At 40.7% G+C, this 26,279-nt stretch overlaps 1 protein-coding gene across 7 annotated transcripts in view; it reads right to left on the bottom strand.

Annotated features, from left to right (window-relative positions):
• The window catches only part of BTBD9 (BTB domain containing 9), a 410,049-nt gene extending 388,964 nt beyond the window's left edge, over positions 1-21,085 (bottom strand). For 6 of the 7 annotated variants that reach the window (XM_038553945.1, XM_038553942.1, XM_038553944.1 and 3 more), the window contains exon 1: positions 20,972-21,085. The gene's annotated coding sequence lies outside the window, so the exon portion shown is untranslated. The remainder of the gene's footprint in view (positions 1-20,971) is intronic. The other variant, XM_038553943.1, reaches the window with a different exon arrangement.
• Between the last annotated feature and the right edge of the window lie 5,194 nt (positions 21,086-26,279).

Raw genomic sequence — 26,279 nt, forward strand, 5'->3', positions numbered from 1 at the left:
TATAATCAATCCCCTTCCCTTGAGTTTGGGCAGTACCTGTGAATATGGCATAGCTGTCCATGTGATTAGGCTATCTTACATACAGATATGCAGATATATATATATATATATATATATATACACATATATACATACATATATACACACTCTCTCTATTATAGCAGACTAAAAGGATTCTCCAGCTGGCTCTTAAGAAGTTGCCAAGCTGTGAGCAGGCCACATAGTTAGGGCCTGAGAGTGACCCCCACCACCCACTTATAGCCACCAAGAAAATGAGGACCTCAGTCACATAAGGGCAAGGAGTTGAGTTCTGTCTACCACCACTGAGCCTGGGTAGAGGACCCCAAGCCGCAGATGGGATGGCAGCCCCTACAGACACGTTGGTTTTAGCCTAGGGAGACCATGAGCAAACAATATAGCTATACAGTGCCTGGACTTCTGCCCTATAGAAACTGTAAAATGGCTATTACTTTTAAGCTAGAAGTTTGAGGTACATTGTTCTGCATCAAAGAAAACTAATACAATGGCAATCAATCCCATCAGACCCAAAGTTTACTTTTTATAACAAATACTTTAACACCCATACCCTCAACACGCTGAGATTTAGAACCTACTAAACACTTTATATATATATGTGTATATATATATATATGTATGTATATGTGTGTGTGTGTGTATATATATATAGGCTAAAATAGAAGGGAAAAATCAAAAGAAAATAATTTATAATAAAATAATATATATCTCAACCACATTAGAAAACAAAAATGTCCCAGGTTGCTTAGGTGGCTGAGCATCTGCCTTTGGCTCAGGTCATGATCCCAGGGTCCTAGGATAAGCCCCACAGTCGGTTCCCTGCTCAGCAGGGAGTCTGCTTCTCCCTCTGCCTCTGTCCCTCCTCCCACTCATGCTTGCTTGCTTGCTTGCTTGCTCTCTCTGTCTCTCTGAAATAAATAAAATCTTAAAAAGAAGAAAAGAAAGAAAGAAAGAAAGAAAGAAAGAAAGAAAGAAAGAAAGAAAGAAAGAAAGAAAGAAGAAAGAAAGAAAGAAAGAAGAAAGAAAGAAAGAAAAAGAAAGAAAGAAAGAAAGAAAGAAAGAAAGAAAGAAAGAAAGAAAGAAAGAAAGAAAGAAAGAAAGAAAGAAAGAAAACAAAAATCTCCCTATAAATTTTCAAGATGCCCTCTGAGGGGAGATTCTACCCACACCCACTGAAAACCTCTGCTTGCCAGGATCAGTATATCTGGAATACACTGGCTTCAAACAGAATATATTTACTCTCAAAATGCCTAGTATTGGTTAATTTTGCTTCTTTTACATCACTGTTTTAGAGCATGTCTTTGAAAGTCATTAGCACATTAGCATATTTTTATCCTAACCTTTTTCCAAAATGGGACTTACAAAGGTTCAAAAGCCTCAAAATTCCCTTTTTTCCCCTCCTCCTCCTCAATTATTAAGTACTCACCGAGCACATGATACTGTTCCTTGAAATTAATCTTCACAATTAAATAGCCCTTTAAAGCCTCTAATTCATTTCCCAACTCTCATCTTTCAGATGTGAACAGAAAATCACCATCATCTAGTGGCTCATTATACACACTATAAAATATTTCACCCCAGCTGTGAAGCTGGCCATAGTAAATACATTTTGTTGCCTTAATCAAGATTTATGATAATATAATAATGTAATTTTTAAAGGCCACATGCCAAAGTACTTCCTAAATTAATAAAAATACTTAGCACTTAACCTATAACACACTTTCAAATCATCACACAATCTTGCAGGTAGCTATTTGCCCATGTGCCCAGGGCTAGTAACAATTGATGGAGAGCCTGTCACCAAGCCTATTTACTTGATTTATTTTACAGTACCCTTCTAAGGCCACATACATAATGGGTATTCACTCTGTGATGGGAAAATAAATTATTTAGTCTGAACAATCTGACAGTGTTACTATTAAGTTATTAATTCACTGAAAGGGGGGAAATTCCCTGAATAGTCTTTTTTCATGCCCAAATAGCAACATTATTAATAAATATTCACAGATTCCTAGAACCCTAGAGCTGGAAAGCATCTCAAGATCAAAACCCACAGCTCCTTATAGACAAGGAAACGGAGAAACTTGTCCAAGGTCACTCATCAGTGGCAGAACCTGGCATAAGATAAGGAAAGAAAAAGAAAGAAGAAGAAAAAAAAAAAAGATAAGGAAAGATAGGGCTATAGGATCTCAATTCCTCATTGAGAAAATGGGGATAAGCCCACCCCCATTATGATGGCTATGAGGAAGCAATAAAATACAAAATAAAACACATAAAGGACATAGTATAATGGCTGACATATTTTCCTTCCCAGAGATTCCTCCACTAATCTCTCCCATCACTTTTTGGTTTTTTGGTTTTTTGTTTTTTTTTTGTTTTGTTTTGTTTTTTTTGCCAAAATATCATTTAGGATGATGCTGTGGAGGCCGAGAAAAATCAAGGCCATTCCACCTCAAGTTCAGCGTTAGCACAAATACAGCCATCCCAGACCCCTGTGAATAAGAGCTGAAATTTGCATTACTTCAGTTACAGGAAGAAAACAGCAGCTTAACATCCTAGAAAATAAGAACAGAGCCCAAGCCAAGGGCAGAAAGCCCCTATTAGAATAAGAACAGAGCTCAATGCCCTTGAAAGCCCCATATCAAAATGTACACAGAACTTGAGAAATTCCTCCACCCCTTCTGAAAATCCCCTAGACCAGCCTATAAAAAACCCAGCTGTAACCCAGTTCCAGGATCCAAGTGCCTGCTCCGCTGTGTCAGGTATACTTGGACCCAAGCTTGAGCATGTAAATAAACCCTCATGTGTTTGCATGTGTCGGCTCCTTGGTGGTTTCTCAGATTCGCAATCTTGGGCACAACAATGTGCTTTGGTGATGACTTTCTGATATACATATAGCACTGACAACAAATTGGAGCAAATTTTATTCCATTCAAGAATAGAAAGACTACCAGGCAGTCACAAAGGAAGCAGCTGACCCCAGGATTTGAGTCTATATATTCCAAAGATTTCAATAACTTTCAACTTGTTGAACTGAGCCCACATCAGCTTCCCCCAAGGTTGGGAGCATGAAGAGTTTAGAGCTAGTTGTTCAATCTTGCACTTCACACATACTTTATTATCCCTTTTCCAGTTTTTATTCAAATTTTTCAAGAGGTTATCCACACCCCTGGTCTCCTCTTTTTAACCTCCAATTCACTCCTGAATCCACTGAAGCCTCACTATCAGCCCACCACCCCCACTGAAACCGCTCTTACCAGGGTCATCAATGACGTCTTAATTGGAATATCCAAGATTCACTTTTCCATTCTTACCTTTCTGGACCTCTCTGCAGCATGTGACACTCTTGAACATACCCTTCTTGAAACTCTGCTCCCTGAGCCTCTGTGACACTCTTCTCTCCTGGTTCTCCTTTTACCTTTGTGTCTCTTTCTTTCACTACTGTGTCTTTAAGAGTCATATTCCCCAGGGCTATGCCTTCCTTTTATCGTTCCTCCAGGTTCCAACTACTACCTGTTAACTTCCAAATCTCTCATCTCTAGGCCAGATATCCCTTCTGAATTTCAGATTCATATGTACAGATGCTTGCAATATTCTACCACATGTCCCCACTGGCATTTCAAGTCAGCATACTCAGTATCAAACTAATCTTCTCTTAATTTCCGTTTTTCTCCAGTGTCCTTTGTCTTAATATATGGTATGCCACATAAGTAACCCATGCTAAAAACCTGCACATTTCCCTTAACTTCCTTTCCCTGACCCCCACCCCCACCCCACCACCCCTCCCACCCCCGTCTAATCAATTAACTTTTTTTAAAAGATTTATTTGGGAGAGAAAGAGCATGTGAGCAGGGGGAGGGGCAGAGGGAGAGACAGAGAAGCAGACTCCCCACTGAGCACGGATTCCCAACACTGGGCTTGATTCCACAATCCTGAGATCATAACTAGAGCTAAAACCAAGAGTCAGATGCTTAACTGATTGAGCCACCCAGGAGCCCCATTATCTCCTCATTTTACCTCCTAAATATTATTCCTTTAATTCATCCCTCCTATGCCTAATAACTTCTACTCTGATTCAGGTTTCAATCATCTCTTACCTGCACTATGACAGCTTCCAAACTATCTCTCCACCTCCTATTTTGTCCCCCTCAATTCCATCTCCACTCATTTTGTACAATAACCAATCTGAAATGAAGATATAATCAAGCTACTCTCTGGCTTAACACTTTTTAAATTATTCTCCAATTAAAAGGCTCTGCTGTCAGACCTCTGTACTTTGGAATCCCCTCTCTGCACTCACTGCAAGGTCAAGACATGACCTTGAACAAGTTACTCAACTTCTCTGCACCTCCATTATTTTCATTTATGAATGTCCCAAAGGATTAAATGAGATAAGTGAGTGAGATAAGTGAGATAACTATGAAAACACTGAATATAGTTCCTGGCATTTAGTAAATGCTTAACAAATGGTAGCTCTTAGTGATTATATTATTAACACTAATCATATTATAGTCAATGGAATGATACACATATTCACAGACAGGGCATCCATGGCCCTCTCTGAACTGACCCTTACTTACCACTCTAGCCTCCACTTTGCCTTTCACTTTATGCTTCAGCAACACCACTTGCCCTGGCACACTTTGCCATCTCTCTGTAAAAACACATATTCCCTTGACCCCCTGCATTGGCCACATTCTTCAGGCCTAATGAGGTGTCACCCATCACCAGGAAGCCTTCTCTGAATATCAGTGCTTATTCAGAGGTCTCCTCAGAAGTACTGATAGACTAAAGTATTCATGGCATATAAATTTGAAGCTGATATAGCTGGATATATTGTTCTCACAGCACTTACCACTTTATATCACAAACATCTACCTTGAAATCTACCACCTCTACCAAGTTACAAGTTCTTTGTGGACAGGAAACATAAATCATTCTCTTTTGTATCCACATCACTTAATATAACCTAGCAAGAACTCAACAGATGTCTGGATGGATGAGAGAGAAGCGGCCTGGGAATCTTCTCTCCAATTCCACCTGAATTAGGTCAGATTTTTACCATGAGAGTATCACATCATATTCGAATTTAACTTATGTGAATTCAATTACTTATATAGAAGGAAGAGTCAGAAATAGTGGGAACACTGAGTGAACCCACTCAATGTTCCCTGCTGTACTTAAGCTTAAAACAAGGTATAAGTGATTTCAGAAGTTTCTCAATCATTGAAAAATAAGTGGAAGCAGCAAAAAATTAATTGAAGGACCAACAGAAACAGTGATAACAGAGGAAGAGGAGTGGAAGAACAGAGTTATCCTGCCTTAGGAAAAGTAACCAATCCTTTAAAAACTCTGAGAGGGTTATTTCTTCCCATCAAAACAATTTAATAGTATTCACTGAAATAAATGGTACACAATTCCTCAGGAATTAACAAAGTGTACATATGTTAATACTGGGGTAATTAAACCTTTAATGGAGGAGTGACAGAACAGTGAGAGAGCAAAGAAATCAATGAAAACAATGCAACTGCACAAAAGATTATTACCGACAGAATGAGAAACGAAGTAACTGAGACAACTCTATCAAGCACCAAATTGCGTAACTGCAAAGACTGTTTCGTGGTGGTGCTTTAGAGGCAGGCCAGGAAATGGTTAGTAATGTGAGGTGTTGACAAGCCAAATTAGGGGTGTCAAACGAAACTAGTAAAATTAAATTCTCATAACTCAAATTAGCTGATTTTAGGACATTCCTGTACTAAGAGAACCATGATAGGGTATTTTATAGGCATTAAAGGGTTTGCTACAGGAAATTTTCACAGTACTCGATTTTTACATTTTGTCCTGACTTTAGAATATAACCACTAACCCACTCCCACCCCAACTATGTGACTCCACTATATTCTCTTGCTAATGCCATCATAGGAATAGACAAACCACCGTGTTCGTAGTTGGAGCCACAGGATTCCATTTGAGTCCCAAAGACTTAACTATAGTTCCATAGTCAGCCTAAAAACAAGTGTGCTAGCACCTGGCATCACAAAGAGGGAGACATCCAGTTGCCTTAGCAAGCACAGCCTGTGAGAAAAAGCAGATGCTGTGAGGAAACCATGCAGTTCTTTCCTCCCTCCGGGGAACCTCGTCTTAGCTATCTCAGTAATTACCCAATATCTGTACTATACACTTCATCTGTATCATTCCTACTCCTCCTCCGCTAGACAATAAACTCCTTGAAGGCAGGGGCTAGGTCAGAATGCTTAATGGAAGAATTACTAGAACTCTCACATCCATTAATTTCCTTGTCAAAGCATCAAAAAGTACTGCTTCATGATAGCACAGATTTTCCTAGTCATTAAAGCCATCTAAAATTGGTAGGAACCACTTTATAAAGAAGTGAAATGCCCATTAAAAAGGGAGTCATTGTAATGTATCTGTTAAAAGATAATGTTTTAAAAAGGTAAAATCAAAAAATAAAATAAAAAAAATTTAAAAAAGGTAAAATCATGATACAAATATAAAACGTATCAAAGACTTTATTTAAATCAATAATTAATGAAGCAGTCAGTAAGATAAAGAGTCCAAAGTAGTCAACACACACACACACACACACAGGTGCGTGCAGTATCTGGAATGCTAACACTGCTTTACAAATAGATGCAAAACTAGTCACTATCCCCAGGGCAACATTCAATTGCATTCTGCTGGACAAAATCAACTTGTGTTTCTATAAACAAGAATCATCTGCATAACTGTCAGTTTTCTACAATTTACAGTTATAAAACAGCTCAAAGACAATGAAAGGCACAGAGAGTCCAGACGAATGCACTGGATATGACAGTCTGTGATTTTTTTTATGCCCATTTCAGTCTTCTACAATTTTCTGTCCTGATAATTGTAAGGGCTGCTAAAGAGAATCAGGCAGCCTTTTCATATATGGATATGTAACAGCCTCCAAGATGCAATGAGGAAAAAGCGTGACACAGTAATGTGGTATGCGACATTTATGTTTAGGAATAAACATAAGAATGTGCCATATGCACACAGAATATTTCTGAAAAGACATATAGAAATCTTCACTACTTTTAATCATTCCAATAGAACGGGAGCCTTCATAAATGACAGCAGATCTTTGCCTATTTTGTTCAGCCCTCTATCCCCAAACAGTAGAACAGTTCTTGGTGCTTAAGTGGCACTCAATAAAAATTTGTTGAACAAATTAATATACCAGTGGTAATAGCACCTGCTTCCAGAAGGAAGAACTGGATGTCTGTCAGGTAAGGATGAAAGGAAGAGTTACCTTCCACAGTATATCCCCTCATATTTTTGAATTTTGTACCATGTCCATATATTACCTCCTTAAAACAGATTTTTTAAAAAAAGATAATGAGTTGATGTTAGCTAAGCTGTTTGATTTCTTCATTAAGCTGCCTTCTCCATCTCTAGGACTTCAGCAAGGTACTGAAAACTATGGTATGAGTATTAGGTGGCTTGATGTGGGTCATACTCATACTGATAATATAAAGGTTCAAAAATAAACAGAAATATTTAAATGGTTTAACCACTTTAGAAAAGTTTGCTGTTATCTACTAATATTGAAGATCTGCATTCCATAAAACTCAGTATTTTACTCTATTATACACTAAGGTAAGATATATTCACGAGCATATAAAAAAACATCCTAGCTAAAACACAAAAGTCCCTAGAAACAACCCATATGTCCATCAAAAGCAGAAAGGATAAATTGTATAGTCCTGAAATGGACTTATGTTCACTATGCAGCAGTGAACATGAAAAAATTAGCTGTATGCAACAAGATGAATAATATCAAAATGTAATATTAAATTTAAAAGCCCAACATAAGGAACACACACATATTTCATTCATTCATATAAAGTTCAAAAATAGGTCTAGTAACCTATAAGTGTTTTCTGTGTATACTTAAAGGATAAAATGTTAAAAAAAAAAAAAAAAAGAATAAGGAAGTAATATTATAAAAGTCAGGACAGGGCAGCCCCGGTGGCACGGTAGTTTAGCGCCGCCTGTGGCCCAGGATGTGATCCTGGAGACCCGGGATCGAGTCCCACGTCGGGTTCCCGGCATGGAGCCTGCTTCTCCCTCTGCCTGTGTCTCTGCTTCTCTCTCTCTTTCTCTGTGTCTCTAATGAATAAATAAAATCTTTTTTAAAAAAAAGTCAGGACAGTGTTTACTTTTAGGAGAGGGGCTGAGATCGAAAAGGAGCACCTGATGCGTGACTGGGGGCTAGCAGGGTTTTATTTCTTAATGAAGTGGAAATAAACTAGATTTTACTTTAAAGTAATTAAGTTCAGCATTTGCGTTCCATGTACTTTTCTGTATATGTGTTGCTGGACAGCAGAAACAAAAGTTTTAAAAGATATAGACATTTTCTATACAAGCTGGGACCCAGGCAGGGAAAGTATCAGTGTAAGCTGTAGGATCCTGTGCCAAAGACTACATGTTCTACAGGATAAAAAGACGAAAGCCAGGAAGGAACCCAAGAGCTTTCCTTCTTCCTTTTTAAAGGAGGCTCCTCAGTTCAAGTGTTCCCATTTTCACAGCTTGTTTACTTCTTTCTCCACTTTCAGTATCTACTAGTTTCTTTAAAATCTCCTTCTACAATTTTGTAAACACTCTGTCCATGGTCCCCAAACTTTAGTTGTTTCAGAACCACCTAGAGGGAACAGTAAAACACAGGTTGCCAGGCCTCATCCCCAGAGTTTCTGATTCAAAAGGTGAGGTCCTCAAATTTGCATTTCGAACAAATTACCAGGTGACTTTAACACTGTCCTAGAACCATTGCTCTATAGTTAGGATTCTAATGCAATAATCTAGGCAAGAAATTGAGGACTTCAGTGAAGTTGTAAAAGCCCTAAGAATGGAAAGGAGAAAATGAGTATGAGGGATTATTAACAAGAATACGAGGGTACAAGAGCAAAGGCGTTCAGGACAGTCAGCTTTTCAGCTTAGATGAATAATGTAGCATTCATCAGGACAAAGGATTGAGAGGGAAGAAAAGCAAATTCAATCTGCTAAGAAATTAATCTATGGCTTGGAGAGTGTGGGTAAGGAAGCCTCAGAAAGGCACCTAACCTAAACAGGAAAGATAGAAGGAAGCATGAATGGAATGAGGCAACAAGAGGAAAGTGTTCCAAAGTACTAGATAAATATAAGAAACCCCATAGAAGCAAGCAGGTGACCTCCTCACAAAGAAATTTTATGAGGCTGTAAAAAAAATAACAGAAAGATCTCTAGGAACTTATGTTGAGTGGTTTCCAGGATACAATGTTAAGTGCAAAAAGTAAAATGCAAAAGAATATCTACAGCACTTTTGGGGTAAGAAAAAAATGGGGAAATAAGAAAATATACATATTATCTGGTTATTTGTGCAAAAAGAAATACAATAAGGATAAAGCTGGGTAAATGAATAGATTATAGGAAGTGGTTAGGAAGAGGGTAGACAGGACAGAAGAAATGGGAATGACACTTCTGAGAATGCCTTCTTGACTTCTGCAACCATTATTATTGGTTATTGTTTCACAGGCTCAAAAAAGGACAGTAAATAAAATAAAAAATGGGGAGATAATAGAGTGACATGAAATACAGAGAATTAATATGAACCAAACTATTTCAAATAAATAACATAATCACACTGAAGGGGATACATAACTATGTAACTTTTGAACAAAGTGGCTGTACTGTATGCCTTCAGGCTAAAGGTTAAAAGTTAAATACTGAATTCTTGTTAATGGCTTTCATTTTCACAGAGGCACAGGCTAGCTATTTTGAATTTACTTTCTAGGTATATTAAGTGTACAAATAAGTAAATATAAGGTCAAAGGGGGGAACCAGGTTCTCACTGTAGGAGAAGGGAGTTACAAATATGAAAAGAATAATGACAGAAAAAACCCTGTGTTGTAGGACTGAAACTGGAAGTGTCAGTGTAAGCTCATGGGTTTAACAGAAATACACAAAACTAGATATAGAGGTGTGTGGGCACAAACACACACACACACACACACACACACACACACACCTCTGTTTGCTAAGAGAATCTAGAACTGAATCCAAAGGAGGGGCCAGGAAAATAGGACTATCTTGTTGTACCAGAAAATAAGGACGTGCTCAAAGAATATTGGGGACACATCACAAAGACAAAACCAGCTTGAAAAAGTTCCCACTGGATGAATACGCAGCAATTTGAGTAAAAGAAATAATGATAGTAAAGGTAAATGAGACAGTGAGAAAGAGAGACAGAAGCCAAGAAATAGACTCTTAACTATCGAGAACAAACCGATGGTTACCAGAGGGGCTGGGTGAAATAGGTGATAGGGATAAGGAGTGCATTGTAAGGAACACTGGGTTATGTATGGAACTGCTGCATCACTATATTGTACACCTGAAACTAACACAGCACTGTATGCTAACTACACTTACAGAAAGTTAAAGATAAATAATAACCATAACCCACTGAATAACACAAGAATCTGTGAGTTCATAGTGATATTAACTAATGGGGAGAATTCAACTAATAAATGTAGGAGGAATAATAGAATTAGGAAATATTCATTTGGCAAAATTGATTCAGGAAAGAATCAACAATGGATGCTAAAACTAGTAGGTAAATGTCTAAGAGTAACAGGATATTCATAGTCTCAAAGAATTTCTCTAGAAAACACTTATCAGTTACAAAGGAAAAAATAGTAACTTTACAGTGGGGAAACCGGGCAGACTCCTTATTAACTAAAATGATCGGAAGGTAACATCAGCAGTAACAGCGGCATCACTGGCCTTCCTGAGGTGACGCACCGAGAAACACATGGTGGTAGCCTTGCCAAAAATGGATTAACGTGGACTGAATCATGAAGGCACACCAGACAAACCTCGAATGAGGGACACTCTGTTTTAAAGCAAAACAAGTGCTCTCTTCGGCAGCACAAATATTAAAACAAAACAAAACTGGCCTATACTCCTCAAAAATGCCAGTGTCACAAAGACAACTATTGAGGAACTGTTCCGGACTAAAGGAGACCAAAGGAAAACAACTGAAGGTAGTGTGTGAGTGGTTTTTGTTGTTGCTATGAAAGGCATTCACTCATAAGCCAATCAGGACAATAACAATACTACATTAATACTAATTTCCTGATGATTAGAATGTAGTTAGTATAAGAATATTCTTTTTTCTTCTAAGGAAATGCACACAGAAGGATTGGGGTAAAAGGGTATTGTATCTGCCACTTACTCTTTTTATTATTGATTTCAATTCAAGGGTACGTAACATACAGTTATAGTAGTTCCAGGTGTACAAGTTAATGATTCAACAGTTCCATACATTTTTTCAGGTCTCATTAAGGTAAGAGTGATCTTAATCCTCTTCATCTTTCCACCCACCCTACCCTACCCACTTCCCCTCTGGGGAACCATCAGTTTGTTCTCTATAGTGAAGAGTTCATTTATTGTCTTTTCTTCTTTGTTCATTTGGGGTTTTTTGTTTGTTTCTTAAATTCCATATGTGAGTGAAATCACATGGTATATGTCTTGCTCTAATTGACTTATTTCATCTATATCCTCTATATCCATAGATGTTGGCACAAATGGCAAATTTTCATTCTTTTTATGGCTGAATAATATTCCATTATATAATTTATCCATTCAACTATTGATGGGACACTTAGGCTACCTCCACAGTTTAGCTATTGTAAATAATGCTCTGTAGCTTACTCTTGAACAGTGTGTGTGTGTGTGTGTGTGTGTGAGAGAGAGAGAGACAAAAAGAGAAAGGATAAAACAAATGTGGTAAAATGTTAACATTTGGAGGAATGTAGAATTCTTTTCTGTGTAAAATTAGGTCAAAAAAAAAAAAAAAGAAAAAAGTAAGGTAATTGATACCTGCTGGGGGTAGGGACAGTGAAGTCTAAATCTATTTAACATCTAAAGAAATAGAGACGCCTGGATGGCTCAGTTGGTTAAGTGTCCACCTCTTGGTTTCAGCTTAGGTCATGATCTCAGGGTCGTAAGATAGAGCCCATGTCGGGCTCCATACTCAGCACAGAGTCTGCTTGACATTTTCTCTTTCCCTCTTCACCTGCCCCTTCCCCTGCTCATGCTCGCTTCCTTTCTCTCTCCAAAATAAATAAGAACCTTTTTTAAAAATTGAAAAACAAACTAAAGAAATAAAGTGCCAAAATATGTACCTAACTGTGATGTTCCAAAAAGGTTCTCCGACTAAACCAATTATATCCTACATATACTTTCTAAAGAACAAAATTTGGAATCCAATGGAGCTAATTAAGGATCTCACTCAAGAAGAATTTCTCAAGTACCCAAAGGATGTGAACAAAGTTAACAGCCTCATCCAAACCATGAAACCCAAAGTCACTGTGCTCTGTAGAAGCTGAAATGAGTGCCTTCAAACATGGATTAAGCAAGGACTTTTCTTCTAAAAGTTTAGAAAGTGGGGATCCCTGGGTGGCTCAGCGATTTAGCGTCACCTTCAGCTCAGGGCATGAACCTGGAGACCCAGGATCGAGTCCCACATCAGGCTCCCTGCATGGGGCCTGCTTCTCCCTCTGCCTATATCTCTGCCTCTCTCTCTCTCTCTCTCTCTGTGTGTGTCTCTCATGAATAAATAAAATCTTTAAAAAAAAAAAGTTTAGAAAGTAAATTAATTTGTCTTGAAATGTTTGGTTCTATTTAAGATTAATCCTGGAGGGATGCCTGGATGGCTCAATGGTTGAGTCTCAGCCTTTGGCTCAGGTTGTGATCCCGGGGTCTGGGATCAAGTCCTGCCTCCAGCTCCCCACAGGGAGCCTGTTTCTCTCTCTGCCTATGTCTCTGCCTCTCTCTGTGTGCCTCTCATGAGTAAATAAATAAAATCTTAATATAAAAAAACCTTTATGATTAACCATAAAAACCATTAAATAGTGTAAATGAAATGATACAAGAAAAAGTTAATAAAATAAGATAAAAATCAAAGTATTCCAGTGGTATTGGAACTGCAGCTAATGAAATAGATGCGAAACTTCAAGATATCACCAACAAATCTGTAATATGTGAAAACCTGCTTTAGATTTAAAAAACCACCACCTTCAGAACATTTCCAGAAAATACTGTGAATACACAAGTCAAAACAACTACTACATTACTACACATGTGACAATAGAGACAATCAGGGGTGCCTGGGTGGCTCAGTCCATTAAGCCTCTGCCTTCAGCTCAGGCCATGATCTTGGGGTCCTGGGATTGAGGCCTGAATCGGGCTTCCTGCTCAGTGGAGAGTCTGTTTCTCCCTCTCCCCAGACCCTCCCCTCGCTCTTGCATGCACACTCTCTAATAAATAAAATCTTTTTAAAAAAATAGATATAATTTCAGCTGACGATACAGCTTCATATGACAATGGATTTATCGTGTTTTAAAATATGTCTACAGATTCTTTGACCCATCCCCCCCTAAAAAAAGTAGAGGCTACTTGTCTTTCTTAGAGTGTGAGCTGACCTTAGTGACCTGCTTATAACAAATGGGATAGAGCAGAAGTGGCAGTGTACGTTTTCAAGACAGACCATATTAAGTCATGTGGTATCCTCCTTCCTCACTCTTGCATCCCTTGCTCTGGGTGAAATCAGCTGACATACACTCAAACAGCCCCTTTTTATTAAAGACCTCTTTTATTAAAGACCTCTTTTATTAAAGACCTAAGGACTTGTGCTAACAGTCATGTGAAGTAGCCATCTAGGAAGCAGACCCTCCAGTCCCAATCAAGCCTTTGGATGACTATGGCAGTGCTGGTCAACAGGTGTAGAGCAATTCATCAGAGACTTTGGGCCAGAATCACCCAGCAAAGCTGCAAATGAATTCCTAACCCACAGAAATCATTAGATAAATGTCTGAGGCGCCTGGGTGGTTCAGTCAATTGGGCTTCTGACTTCTGATTTTCAGTTCAGGGCATGATCTCAGGGTTGTAGAGGTCCCTGTCAGGCTCTGAGCTGGATGTAGAACCTGCTTAAGATTTTCTCTCCCTCTCTGCCCCATCCCTCCCCACTTCCTCTCTCTAAAAAAAAAAAAAAAAAAAAGTGTTGTTTTAAGCTGCTAATTTGAAGGGGGTAATTTGTTATATAACAACAGGTAATACGGCATTTGATATCTATCGGTATAATTATAATTTTATAAAGGTATTAATAGTGAAATTAGCCAGAACTGACTCTGCTTTACAAAGATGCTTACAGTTGTTATTTCAGGAATATATAAAATAGGACCCAAAAGGGATAAATCAAATAGAATATACAACTATTTAACTTGTAAACAGATTAAAAAATAAACATGTGGAGGGATAGAAGGAATGAGTGGTGTGGAGAGAACACCTCACTGTTTAGGGTGAAGAGCAAGGTATTTTTCACTACGTGATAAAAAAAAAAAAAAAGGAGTTCTGAATTTATTTTAAATGTCATTAGCTTGGAAAAGTACAGTTAGTTCCTCCTCTTGAAGACTTGTACCTATATATAGAAAAGTGGGAAATCTGATGTTTATGTAAAATCTCTTGTCAGAACTAAAAAAAATGTGGGGTCAAATATAGCCATGTCATCACAGAAGAATTAGCACTGAGGCTTTTAAAAGTCCACCTCCTTTTCCCCTCTATCCCAAAAATATTATCAAATTGTCTTCAATTGTTCAGGCAGTTATTAAAATTCTAACTTCCTCCAATAACTTTTCCCAAATCAGCAAAACAAGATTGGATTCCTCCATCTGGATACTTGCGTGCTAGGCCCCACGCCGATGCCAATAGCTGACATGAAGAGCAATGACTCTGGAGTCTAAGCCTCAACTCCCTGGCCACAAATGGCAGGCAAACTGTTCTCCCCATTCTGAATCTCAATCGCCTTATTAGTAAAGTAGAGACAATACCCAATTTACAAACCTATTATAAGGATTAAACAACATATAGAAAAGAGCCCTAGAATAATGCAGTGACTTGACAAACAATAGCCAGTTGTTAATAACCTTTTTGCTTTCATGTACTAGAAGAATATTTCCCAAACCAAGAAACAAAGACACAGACTACCAGATATTTTCTGGTATCATATAAAGATGCAAGAGGCATTCCAGGATATTAATTTGGATTTATGATATTACAATTTCTGGAATACCTAGTAAATAACGTATGAATTGAAATCACAATTGAACACTCAGGTACTCAACAAGCATTGGAGACTCTAGTCTGTGACCAATATTTATACAGTACTTATCATATTCTATGATACTTAATACTATTACTATTACTATACTTAATACTATTAAGTATTATAAATACATTTTTCCTCCTCTACTGAAGTATACATTCTTTGTTTAAAACTTTGTGTTTATTGGGGTGCCAGGGTGGCATAGTCTGTTAGGTACCCCATTCTTGGTTTTGGCTCAGGTCATGATCTCAGGGTCCTGAGATCAAGCCCCATGTTAGGTTCTGCGCTCAGCATGGAGTCTGCTTGAGATTCTCTCCCCCACCCCACCTCTGGCCCTCCTGCTTGTGCTCTTTCTAATAAAAGAAATATATATTCAAAACCTTTTATTTCTATATTTTTTCATGGCTCCTTGCATACATAAGGCTGGATGAATTCAACTTCAAGTCCTTGATGTCTGCTCATATCAATATATTCTTAAAATTATAAAATGCAAGTATCAGATCTTCCCCCTGACAATGTGTGTACACACTCATTCACACATATTATACCCCCAACTAATGCCAGTGCTAGATACCCAGAGCAATTATTTCTCTACAGCCAGCACTTTATACAGTTTCTGGCACATGGTAGATACTTAACAAATGTTAACAGAATAACTGAGAGAAAACAAGAGACCAGGAAGCATGGTGAGTAGCTAACTAGTGAGTCATGAAACTACAACTTACCTCCTGAAATCTCTTTATAACATGCTTGTATCTTATACAAGCAACTACTGTTTGATTTTCTTACACAGTGGAACTCTCTTACAAATTCCTGTCAGAGATTAGAACTAATATTTGTTCTGCATGACAAAAGTCCTCAGTATATGAGACACGTAAGATCCAAGGTATATCAGCAAACAAGGACTAAGTCTTTATATTCAGGTACCCCTCAATCCACATTTTTGTAATCGTTATCACCTTCTACTCCTTTCCTTTGCCCATCTTATTATAAACTTCCAAGGTATAGGGAGTATACCTATATCTAATAAACCTGCAAAGTGCCTAATACAAGACACAGACTGTAATCTTGACATCTGTTATGGACAAATATTTTGCAAACTGGACTCTGACATTAAAAATAAAGGGAGGAGTTAGGACATCCAACACAAAGTCACAGCACCCAGCTAATGCATCATTTGGAAGAAATTTTCTATAGCTACTGAGCACGCGCACGAGCACATGCGTCTGTGTCTATGTGTAAAACCAGAAACAGTAACTTCTCTATGACTCAGCAGAGATATAAGAGGATGAATGAAATCTGCATGCAAAGTATGTGTAATCATGCACAAGAACAGTATTAAGGGGCTTCCAAGGTTCATTCAAGCAATGCTATGTGCCAAGCATTGTGCCACATTCTGGAGAAGACAGAAATAAGAATGGGATGAGACCTATAGAACTGGAAGCACACTGGTGGATCTAAAGTCTTCAGGCTGCTACCTCCCTAACCTTCTCTGAACTCTCTCCTGGTTTTCCAGCTGCCCAATCTCTCTGTTAGTCTCTACGCTGATTTCTCTTCTTTCAACCAACCTCCAAGTCAGTAGTTCTCAAAGTGTGGTCTTGGGAACACAAGCATCAGCATCACCAGAGACCTTCTTCAAAATGCAAATTCTTGACCCCACTCAGACTGTTGGGGCCCAGCAATCTGTGTTTTATCAAGGCCTCAGGTATTTGTGATGCATGCTTAAGTTTGAGAACCATTCAAAGTTTGATCCAAGCGCTAATGTCCAAAAGTTCCATTCCTTGTCCTTTCTAGTTCTCATTCTCCATCTTTCTGGGTAGTTATATATTCTACTACCTCTACAATGATAACTATAACTACCACTACTAATAGCAGCAGTTATCATTAAGTATTTATAAGCTAGGCACTGTGCTAATCATCATGCACATATTATCTTAATCTCCACAATGATTCTTTAAGGTATTACTAACCCCACTTTTCAAAGGAAATTTAGGCTTAGAGATATTAAACAACTTGCCCAAGGTTGCCCAACTCAACCAATAAGTTAAACAGATCTGACCTCCAGTTTTCCTGACCCCAAAGTCCACAGCAGCGTTAGCTGCTATACTCACTTCTAGAATAGTACTATGGAAACATATCCTTGAAGACTGTCACAGTTATTCCTAAACTGTCTCATCAACTCTGGAGTAGAATTTCCAATCACCTAGTGGCTCTCTCTAAACTCTACACAGGGACCTGATAATTAACATTAACATCATTTCTTCTCTCCCCTGCATATCTGTTCCTCCTCCATTAATTTAATGTCATCATAATCATCAGTTACTCAAGCCAGACACATCTTTGACTTCTCACTCTCTCACCTCTAGCTGGTCATAACATTTAGAGATTTTAACATCTAAAATAGCTCTACAATCCATCCACTCCCACCTTCCCTCTTCAAGCTCCCAGCAGCTCTCATCTACATCCTAACGGGTTTCCCTGCCTCTTCACTCTCATGCAATTCTGCACAGGACTTGTCAGTTAACTTTCTGGTCTGATTCGTCCACCTTCTAAGGCTCTCCATCGCCAACATGAGAGGGGCATTGGCAGGGCGGGGGGGGGGGGGGGGGGGGGGGGGGGGGTAAGTCTAAGCTTTTTAGAATGGAATGAAAGACCCCAAAGTAATTTGGCTCCAAACATTCCTTTCCTGTCTCATCAAGAGAAACAACTCAAGGTTTTCCAAAAACCCTATTAGTTTTAATCTTTGACAACTTTGCTTATGTTCTCCCCTCTGCTTGGAATGTTCATTTTCCCTTTTACATGTGCAAAATTCTACGCAACCTCCAGGGTTAAGTTCTATCCTCTTCTTGTGAAAGCTTTCCCTGATTCTATCAAATTTTCCCCAGCCAAAGTGATCAATGCCCTTAGCATTTTACTTATTCCAAAGTGATTAACTCTTATACCACAGTTAGGGGTTCCGTAGTCTAACGAACACTTAGTATCTCAAGAGGTGTCTTATTCTTTGTCTTCCCAGCACTGACCACAGTATCTAGCCATAGCCAGCACCCAATAAATATTTGCTGAGTTGTTAAATAATGCAACATATGGTGTTGCAACTCTACACATGGTAGGTTAGCAATCCAACTTCAGGTTTATTCACCACTCCAAAGAATTTCCACATTAACAACAAAAGATATTATAAAGATCAAAGGTTCAATATTCAGCAGCAATATCTTTAATTTTCTCAAATCTTTCTGTCAATATTTTTTAGTGTCTTTCTTCAAATAGACTCCTTTCCTAGCAAACATTATTTGTGTATTTACAGGATCAGCAGTAACTACAATCCTCACAGACCACTATAACAGATAATCCCAAGCAAAACTGTGTTACTGAGAGTGGCTGGATAATTGCTTTGGGTACATCATTTCAGATTTCCAATGGAAAGGCCCAAGCATGACAGATTTTAGAAATGGGGACATGCACTGCCGACTACATAAGATACACTCACATTAGTGAGGCATTTATTCAAATTAGTAACTGAATTCAGAAGTATACAACAACCTGATCCTGGTTCAACCATAATATCTCTTAATTTTAAGTAAGGATAACACTTATTTTTGTCTAGGACTCTACTTTAACACAACTCCCATCCCACCCAGCAAGCAGGCCCTATCCTGCTATCAGTGTGATGCTGATAAGCTTGCCTTAGTTTTTTTTTTTTTTTAAGATTTTATTTATTTATTTATGAAATACACACACAGAGAGAGACAAAGGCAGAGGGAGAAGCAGGCTCCCTGCAGGGAGTCCGATATGGGACTCGATCCCAGAACCGTGGGATCACAGCCTGAGCCAAAGACACGCTCAACCGCTGAGCCACCCAGGCATCCCGGCCTGCCTTAGTCTTAAGACATTCCCTCTCCAGCCTGCTAAACCTTCTCTCTCCAGTATCTCCCTATCAGAGATCTTCTACTCCACTCACCAGACATGACACGAAGGTCTCAATATAGCCCTCACCCAGCAGATTCACACTATTTTCTCAACATGTGATTTATCTCTTCTCTAACTCAAATTTTGTAACTCTTCCAAAGAGTTCACTACCTCAGCCCACCACAGGTCTTGGTTTTTCTAAATTTCCGCTGCACTTAAAGTACAGCACCTCACATAGCACTTGTTTACATACTGCCTCATTTGGTTTCATAATGATTTGACATACATATGCTTTGTTTTCCTAGCCAGATTTCTCTTTAAAAAAAGCCAGCTCTTCTATGTCATTTGTACCCATAAACCTTCTCCCACATGTAACGTGACTATATGCACAGGGGCACATGTATTAACTACTAGATGGACGAAGTTAAACGCTTGCTCTACATCAATAAACACTCATAGTGCAATGTGTAACAAATACCTATAACCTGCGTACTCTGTGGCAAACGCTCTTGTAGATGCTTAAGATATGGCCATGAGTAAAAAAGACACGATACCTGTCCTAAAAGTTGGTACAGTCTGGAGAGCAAGAGACACTGAATTTCCATTACTCTTAGTGCTACAGAGCAAGGTTATTATTGGTCCCAAGATGCAAGCATCTCAGGCAGCACACTTTACGGATCCTTACTTAGGAAACTGGCCCACAATATTTTAGAGCTGAACGAAAACTTACAAGTTACTCTCTTCAATTCTCTTGCACAGATTATACGACTGAATTTCAGTACAGTCTCTGTGCCAGTTCCACGCACGGTCTTCATCAAAAGTCAGGAAATACCCTCTTTTCCCCCGCCTCCAATACTCTTTTCTCCCAAGAAAGGTAACGACAACCACCACACATAGACGCCTGAGGGGAGCGGGCGCACTGGGACCACGGGGCTGCTGACCTGCCGCACCTTACACCCAGGCCTGTCCGCCCACCACCAGGCTCTAGCCCGCACGTGGAGAGAATATGCTTTTTTCTGCCCGGTAACTAGCAAGTGTGTACTACTTTTAAAGGAAATTAAAAACAAAACAAAGAGGCAGTGCCTCCATACTTCCTCGGTCCTCATAACGACAGAAACACAACAGACTTCGGGGAAATAAAAAACAGCTGACTGGAGTCTACGAGGATGGATATCCGCCCCCGGCCTCAAAACCCGTAGCAGCAGCAGCGTGACGGGAGGCGCGGGGCAGAGCTGTCCGCGGGCTTCAGGCACGTGCACAGACACGTGAAGCTGGAAAGTCCAGGCAACAGGTTGGCCGCCCCCTGGCAGCGCTGACAGACCGACCGCCTTCCCCAGGTCGTGGGTGTGTCTGGCGCCGCTCGCCCGCACGGATTCACAACTCTCCATAACAACCGGCTCCGCCTCGGATCCCAGCCAGGGCAGGGGCGAGGAAGGGCCCCGCAGCGCCAAACTTTCCGCACCCCCACCGCGCGCCCCGCGCCCCGCGCCCCGCCTCCCCTCGGGCTCGGGCTCGGGCTCGGGCTCGGTCCACCGGGTCTCAGGCAGGCTGCCAGGCGGCTCTGGGAGAGCCTGGGCTTCTCCAGACTGCGGCTCCTCGCTCCGGGAGCCCTGGCGAAGCCGCCCCGACGCCCCCAGACACCGACTTCCCACCACACCTTCCGGGACCACCCGCCGTCGCCCGGCCCTCGCCGCCGCTTCCCCGAGCGCCCGTGCCCAGGAACCGACCCTCCCCCGCCCCCGGAAAAAGCGGCAGAGGGGCGTGGAGCGGCGCGCGCGGGACCGCCCCGGGCCCGCCGGCAGGTGCGGCCAGGCCCCACCCCCCTGCGAGGCGCCGGCCACTCACCCCAACGAGGGTCCTCCGCGACCTAGCCGCCCGCACCGACGCCTCTTCCGCCCGCTCCTCGTAGCCACCGCCCCCTCGGCCGCCGCCGCCGCCGTCCTCGCCGCCGCCGCCGCCGCCGCCGCCGCCGCGGCGCGCGTCCGCCCTCACGCACAGCGCCGTGGCCGCGCACGCGCCTCTGCGCGCTGGCGTCACTTAGCAACCGGGCGGCGGCGGCGGCGGCGGGCGGGATCTGACGGTTCAGGGCGGGAGGGGTCTCCCAGGCTGGTTTCGCGGCGTTTCCCCACCCGCCCGACCCGTGGCCCTCCTGAGCTGGGGGCCCCAGGGTGTGGCTGCCCTGCCGGCTCCTGGCTCCGGGTAAGCCACGTCACCGTACGTCACCGTATTGCGTCACCGACTCGTCATTGCGGACGGGACGGTCCCTGTCGCGAGGTTCAGGGAGCCTGCGGTGGAAGGAGCAGTGGCCTCGTCCGGACTGGCGCGGATCCCGCCGGCCGCTTCTGTGAAGTGCGGGGAGGTCGCGCGGGGAGCGGGACCAGAGGGGGCTGCGGGCGTGGTTAACGCGGGAAGCCGCTCAGTGACTCCTCAACCCGGCAGCGGGGGGTGATGAGCGGAGCCTTGAATTCCCCGGGGTCCTCATTTTATAAACGGGGCGGCAGGACCCATCCTGCCTACGCTGGAGGATTGTGAGGCTAAGAGGGAAGAATGTTTGCGGAGGCGCTTTGGGAAGTATAAAGCCCATCAGGCTCTAAGTGATTTTTTTTTTCTTAAAATTAATTTTTAATGTTAGGAGAAGGCAGTCGAGCAAGAGCAGATGAGAGCAGGGACTTTGGAGTCAGAGAAACCTAGATTCAAGTCTGATCCTGGCTGATGTTGATTACTCAAGTTTTGCTTGACGCTTGGGCAAACTGGGGTACCAGGCTGGGGGGGGGGCGGTTGGAGACTGACTATAAAGGGCGTAATTCCAGGCAAAGGCTGTTTCATAAGCAAAGATAATGGGAGTGAACACGGACAGAAGAGTAAGACTTAAGAGCGGGAGACCAGTATTGAGGCCCCTGCTCTACTCCTCCAGTCCAGTGATAAGGGCCTTAACAAAGGTCTGGGCGGGGCAGCCTGGGTGGCTCAGCGGTTGACCCAGGAAGCCTTCGGCCCAGGGCGTGATCCTGGGACCCAGTATCAAGGCCCACGTCGGGCTCCCTGCACGGAGCCTGCTTCTCTCTCTGCCTCTCTCTCAAGAATAAGTAACTAAAGTCTTTATAAGAAAAAAACAAAGATTTTGGCTGTGGAGATGTAGGAGAAAGAACGCGTGTGAGTGCTGTTAGGGTGGTCAGCACTGAGTGGGGGCATACGTTCTTAGTATGGGTGCTGGAGTAGATGGTAGAACCATTTAGGAAGATGGGAAGAAAGATGAGTCTGGGTTATCCACGGTTTCTGTGCTAAGTTACCAGATGGTAGTGGTGACCGTGGTGGAGGATGGAGATTTGTGGGATGAGTTACTTGGTGATGAGTTCAAATACGGATATGCCTATTGTGGAAACGCTTAGTCTCCACTCATGATACTCTTCCATTTGAAGTGATATCCATTGATATAATATGCCCTCTCGAGGCACCCGCCCCAGCTCACTCCTCCCTGAAGGAGTGACTTCCTGATTGGTGAATCTAAAAGGAGAAACTGGACATAATATTGCCCACCCCATTCTTTTCTGTTAAAAGAAAATTGTCTTCAAAGAATTGCCTCGGTGTGTTCTCTGCTCCTCCAGGAGCAGGACCTGAGTGGGGTTGAGGGTGCCTGGTCCCAGGCTACAAAGTCCGTAAACCTGTTTAACTTCAGAATTTGGCATTAGGAGGCTCTCTGCCTTCAGGTAATATCCAATACCAACTTCATCGGTTGTATTATACAGAATAATGGTCCCCCAATGATGTTCATGTGAATGAATCTGTGAATATGTTCCCTCCCTTAACATGGCAAAAGGGACTTTGCAGTTGTAATTAAGTCGAGGATCTTGAGATGGAGAGATTATTTTAGGTTATCTGTCTGGGCTTGGAGGTAGGAAGGTCGGAATCAGGGAGAAAGATAAGATGGAAACAAAGGTAAGAGAAAAAGAGAGATTTGAAGAATATGTACTGCTGGCATTGAAGATGAAGCCAAGGAATGCAGACAGCTTCTGGAAACTGGAAAAGGCAAGGAAATGGATTCCCCCTTAAAGTCCCCAGAGAGAATGCAGCTCTGCCAGTACGTTGATTTTAGGATTTCTAATCTTCAGACTAAGGTAATAAATTTCTGCTGTTTACTAAGTTTGTGGTATTTGTTACAACAGCAATAGGAAACTAATACAATCAGTAGTAAAGATGATATTTGATCTTCTGCTACATTGTCCTTTATGTGAAAAAGAAGGGTGCAGTTTCATAGGCTCCCTCAGAGACATTGTGACTGTGACTTGATGGAGGGAACCTGCACATCCAGAGGGAAATGTCCAATAAGAAATTGAATTACACTATGAATGAGGAGAGAACTCGAGTCAAAACAAAATAGATTTAGAGGACATTAACTTTTAATTGGTGATTTAAGTCCTAGGCATGGATGAGATCAATCAGGGAGAAAGTATAGAAGAAGCAATAAAGAACACCAAGGAGAGAGTAAAACTAACTGTAAAAGGGAGTGGCAGATGAACAGAAGCCTACAAAGTCTGAGGAATGATGGCCAGAGAGGTAAAGGAACTAGATGAGGATAATACCTCAAAAGCCAAGATTGGAAAGAATTGCAAGATGGAGATAGGTCAGCAGAGTCAGAGATCACAAATAGCTCAAGTATATCGAGAGCTGAAAAGCACTGATTAGATTTAGCAACACAAAAATGATTGGTGACCAATAATAATGGCTTTAGTGGGGTAGTAGGTATAGACATCGAATCACTAGGGTCTGAAAGGCAGGTCAGTATAGTGGATTGGACCCTGCAGTGGTTTGCAAGTGGAATTTTAAAACTCTAGTCTGGGTTCTGGCAACAAACTAGCTAAATAACCTTGAATAAAAATCACTTAACTATTCCAGGCTTTGGTTTTCTCATCCACCCAAAGAGAGATCAGGCTGTCTCTGATTTTCACATAAATTCCTGGGTAATCCCCCCAACTTTATATTAAACTCATTTGCTTATAACAGCACACTTCAAATCCTACTCAGATTACTTCACCAAACATTGATAGTCAGTATATTATATGCCAGCTTCTGTGTAGACACTATGGCTCTGACATAGTTATCTGAGAAGCTCACAGATTTTGGAAGGGAGGTAAACACATAAGTAAGTATGTAACTAATCACCATAGTTCTTTTTTAAACAAAGCAAGGTACAAATTGAATGAACTATTATCTGTAACACAGTATTCCACATGCTATAGTAGAAACCTGTATGAAATGAAATGAGGGATGTATAAAGCGATACAGATACGGCGGCAGTTTTGTCTAATGGAAATCAAGGTATTTACCTACTCTCTCAGGCATAGTATGCCTCAGAAATGAATATAACTGTACCACAACATTTTCAACGGTTATTAAAAAAAAACAGGGTTGTGCTAAGCCAATGCCAATCATTAAACATTCCTAAGTAGTTTTGTGATCTGAAAGATTATTTATGTACAACCAGTTCTAAACAAATTACACTGTTTAATTGGGAAAAAAATGGACATGTGTAAAAGTTGAATGCTAGAGGAATTCATTGACTTTTCCACCAGATCCAAGAAGAAACATCTATTTATTATACATACCATGTTCTATTACATCTGCTTATCTACTCCTCAGTATCTCATTTAATTTTGTAGACATACGCTTACTGTAGCAACAGGTGACATTATATCTCTATTATAGCGGGCGAGAAAACAAAGTTGAAGTAATCTGGTCAAGGTCATACTAACAGCAATTAAGTAGTAGACTAAGATTTGGACCCAGCACAGGCATCCATCTTTCCTCAGCCCTTGGTTTAAGTGCCCTTCCTCTATACTACCACATCATGTGCACACTTTTTCTTTAGCATTTATTTTAATAATGATGCTTACTATATGCCAGGTCTTGATTTAGGTAGATGCTAGGTATTAACTCATTTAGGTCTCATAACAGCTCTTCGAGGTATGTGGTATTAATCACAATACTTTATAAATCAGGAAACTAAGGCACAGAAAGATTAAATAGTTTACTCAGGATCACACAATAATTGATGGGGCCAGGATTCAACCCTAGGCAGTGAGAGCCTAGAGTCTATGCTTTTCCCTCCAGGCTGCTACTTTCATACCCTCTGCTAACATTGAGGGATACTAGATGACATAGTTTCCAGAACTCATCGATGCAGTAACTGTAGGTTGTTGTGTATGATATGCTTTGTATTCCTTATTAAGTGAACACAAGAGAATTTTTTCTCAGGCCAAATGTCACAATACACTTGGCTACCCTTGAGTAATTGATATGTTTTTTCCTTATAGGCCATGTGAATTATATAACTGTTTACTCCTTTCACTTTGCCAAGAAGCTCCGAGTAAATTGAGGCTCAGCATTAATTAGTAACTGGGAGGACTGTTGGTCTGTGTATCTGTATTCTGTTGGTTTGAAATTTTTCAAAATAAAAAGTTGGGGAAAAAATAATCTAAATTCTTTTTTTTTCTAAATTCTTTATTTTCTAAATTTTTGATAGTGTACATTTATAATTAGAAAATGCAAATAAAACAATGTTTGCTGCTTTAAATGATTTCTCAGGCTTTATTCTGTGAACAAGAACTAATTTCAAGTTGAATTCCACGGGTTCAATATAGAGTCCTAGTTCTTAGAAAACCAGGACTTCTGCATTTCTTGGAAGTCCAGATCAATAGAATTTGTGTTCAAACAGATCATAAAGTATTTCAAGTAGCATGCATGTTGTGGACCTCCTTGTTTTTAAACTATTTCTAAATAATCTGAAAACCACTTTTGGATTATTTTGACATATACTACCTTGCTTTAAAGATAAAAAGTCGATTATCTTCCTTAATGCTGATATTTTATTACAATGAAGTTTCATATACAGTTGATTTTGTGATTTACCATTGACTGAAAGAATGGATAAAGATCACTTGTTCTAAAATAAAAATAATTATTTTGGTACATGTTCTCAAGTTTAATTGGCTTAGATCCGATAAAATACCAGATTCATTTCTTTATTTAAAGATATATTTTGCAAGTGATTCTTTCAGGTAGACCTGCTGGCCAGTCACTTTGCTAAAAGCCATACATTTCATGGGAACATTATACAGATTTTCCTATATCCAAAGTGAACAATTGATCATTTCTTTGA

Source organism: Canis lupus, chromosome 12 (assembly GCF_011100685.1).
Source record: "Canis lupus familiaris isolate Mischka breed German Shepherd chromosome 12, alternate assembly UU_Cfam_GSD_1.0, whole genome shotgun sequence".
NCBI classification, from domain to species: Eukaryota; Metazoa; Chordata; class Mammalia; order Carnivora; family Canidae; genus Canis; species Canis lupus.